The sequence below is a fragment of the Oreochromis aureus genome, linkage group 3, assembly GCF_013358895.1.
Source record: "Oreochromis aureus strain Israel breed Guangdong linkage group 3, ZZ_aureus, whole genome shotgun sequence".
NCBI lineage: Eukaryota > Metazoa > Chordata > Actinopteri > Cichliformes > Cichlidae > Oreochromis > Oreochromis aureus.
The window spans coordinates 52,534,122-52,537,300 of NC_052944.1; the positions used below are offsets into that span (position 1 = coordinate 52,534,122).

At 40.6% G+C, this 3,179-nt stretch overlaps 1 long non-coding RNA gene across 1 annotated transcript; it reads right to left on the reverse strand.

Moving 5' to 3' along the window:
- Window positions 1-1,433: 1,433 nt before the first annotated feature.
- On the reverse strand, window positions 1,434-2,824 carry LOC120436131. Its single transcript, XR_005610169.1, has 3 exons — window positions 2,273-2,824; window positions 2,008-2,070; window positions 1,434-1,622 (listed from the first exon to the last, which is right to left on the reverse strand). It is a non-coding gene; the product is annotated as an uncharacterized LOC120436131 (long non-coding RNA).
- Between the last annotated feature and the right edge of the window lie 355 nt (window positions 2,825-3,179).

The following is a 3,179-nucleotide window of genomic DNA, read 5'->3' on the forward strand; positions in this document are numbered from 1 at the left end:
GAACCAACAAAATAAGCAGACAAAAAATACTTATATCAATCACCTGGGGTCCGTTCTTCGTACCTCGCTTACTACATCCAAGATCAAATGACACATCCAAGATCAAATCATCGCGCTAACCTTGAGCTCGCTAATCCGGTTCTCCGAACACACCTGTTGTTGACGATTAGTATAGCTGGATGAAGTAATGCGAGATCACTGGGTGGCTTAAAAGGGGCTACGCATCGACAGTAGAAACATTGATCCGCAAACCTGTGATTGGTCGGCGAAGATGCCGAAGGCGCGCGCTCAGTATTTTACGGCAGCAGAGCAAGAACTCTTGATTGAGGGATATCAGGAGTTTCAGAGTTTAATTAAAACGCAAGGGAACACTGCAAAGGCTGCAAAAGCAAGGAGAGAGGGCTGGCAGAAAGTTGCTGACAAATTAAACTCGTAAATAATTTATTATATCATATTCCATTATATCCTCTTTCACATTAGAGCCACAACAGGACCCACTAGAACATGGGGACAAGTAAAAGTGAAATATAAGAATATTCTACAGAATGGTAATATTTATCACTTATATTGCTTTTAGTCTCCTGAAAAGAGACCCTGAAATAATCTGTTTGTTTGTTTATAACAGCAACCACGAAAAGGGCAGAGCAAATAAAGACAGGTGGTGGTCCTGCACCCCCTCGTCACACCCCGCCTTTTTGTACTGTGACATTTATTGACATTGTGGGGTTTTTTGTGTGTAGTTTTACATAACACTCCATCACTTTTACCTGTTCCCATGCAAGGGGTGACTGAAGCATGCACAGTAAGTTGGGAGATATATATATATCTATATATATATAGAGAGAGAGAGAGAGACAGAGAGTGAGAGAGAGAGAGAGTGTGTGTTAAGTCAATAATACCCTCACGGGAAAATCGATATCTCTCTATGAGCACACTGTCGCGCTGAGCTAAAGGATCCTGTCTATCCCGCAATATCCGCTGAATTCTGAAAACTCTCCTTATAAATCTTGCACCTTCCACAATGGGTTGCTTGCGTACAAACGGACAGGACATGGCTGCGACAGACTTCCCAAATCCACCTTCGCTTTTATAGCCGTGGTCTCTCATCTTGATTACACGAAGTGTTTTACTATTACTACTCTAAAATATGAATTACATCTGAAATAATCAAATACATGAAATAGAATGATTAATAGTACATTTCCCTTTTTTTTAGGAAATGACCTGTATGTATCTGTATGAAATCAATAAAAGAATCAAATACTGCATTATCTTTAGTTACACTGATAATATTTATTTATGGACAAACAGTGGAGAAATATCGCTGTTGCTTTTGTATAAATGAAGCGGACATACCTGAGTGGCCGCGATCTAATCCTGTTTACATAAAGTAAGCCTGCTCCCAAGCAGGTTTACGCTTACGGATCTGTTGCTATGGCAGCAAGTCCCGGATGAGCTTCGGAGAACCGAATGATCCAAGATCACGCGAAATCGTCAACAATCAAATCCAGCTAACTTACTTAGCGAGGTACGAAGAACGGACCCCTGGATCTGTAGCAGATTTCAAACGGTTGACTGCGTTGTGACGACAGACACAGACTGGCTGGAAACTGGATTTATTTCTAAAACACAAAGTGGAGCAGCAAAATCAGTGTCACACAGCAACAGCACACCTCTGCTCATCCCAGTGTGGAGTCCATGCAGCTCTGCTTACAATATATAAAAGAAAATACAATCTATCAAAACGGTGTGGTTTTTCTCAACAGCCACATTTAAATCAAACGTTATAGTGGGGTAAAACAGAGACAAATATGAAGCAAGGTGCAGTCAAAAACAAGCCACTTATAATAACTTATAATATTCAAATTCCCACTAAGATGGATCAATCACACAATATATATTCAAACAACTTTAACTTTTACCAACATGGCTGAAAATACTATTCAGTGTGCAGCCTCAGATCATGAACTCATTATACAGAAAACAAAAATATACATTTACACATACCTAAAACACAAAGTGGAGCAGCAAAATCAGTGTCACACAGCAACAGCACACCTCTGCTCATCCCTGTTTAGCACAAGTAAGGAACACATAAACGGATGGTGTAACAGATAAAAGGCAGTTCCAATTACTATTTTCCTCGTTCAAAGTAATCAAAAACACTTTGGGAGCTTTTAGCCAAAAGAACTAATACTTATTAAGGAAAAATACACCAAATTTAAGCGTATAATGTAATACAGGGAGAGGAGCTACAGAAAGTCTGCCTTACCAGTGTGGAGTCCATGCAGCTCTGGCTGGGAACCCCCACACATGCAGCATGTTTACAAGTGGTGTCACACTGATTAACGCCCCACTTCAACAGTGACATGTGGAACCTCAGTTTTACAAAAATTACATTTACACAATAAAAAAATAAACTATATACAATACAGTTTTGAGAATGTTCACACTCAGTATATTATATCTCAGCTACATACTTCCCCCTGAACTTCTCAAAACTCATTAGGTAAGGGTGAGCAACTGAGCATTGCAAATAACAATTTGTAACTGTCAGTGATCCGCAAATTTACTACCCGGCGATACATGCAACAAATGTGTCTCCCAACTCATGGGGAGAGTAAACAAAAGAAAGCTGGCCAGACCCCCTAATGTTTACTCGCTAGAGAAAGTGCCTTATACACTATCTTGAACAAACAATACAATGACAGCTACTATGTAATGAATATTACCCTGAGCTTGAAACAATCTCAAAATAAATGTTAACATCCAACATGAAGATCACCTAATATATGGAACAAGTAGTCCTCACAGAAATAGATTCTTGGCAAAGGTGCTGACCATATTGCCTGTTTGTAGATTCCTTTGTGTCATGGTTTGGATCAGCCTATTCACAGGCTTCACCATTCGGCCCACTCTTGTTCTGATTTCACCTACTGCTTTACTTGGGGCACACTGCCAGGTTTCTTGAGGCTCCCAACCTCACTGGCTGGCTGACTTTCAGGATAACTGGTACTTGGTGGTGCTTTTTTTTCCTCAACTGGGGTAGCGCAAACCCTGCTGCCATTGTCATCATCTACTTCAGGGTAAGCGGCTGCTTCATTGTCAACACTGTGACTGTCCTGATGCTCCTCATCATCAAACTGCGTACAGACACAGTCCCCAACACTGTCACTCTC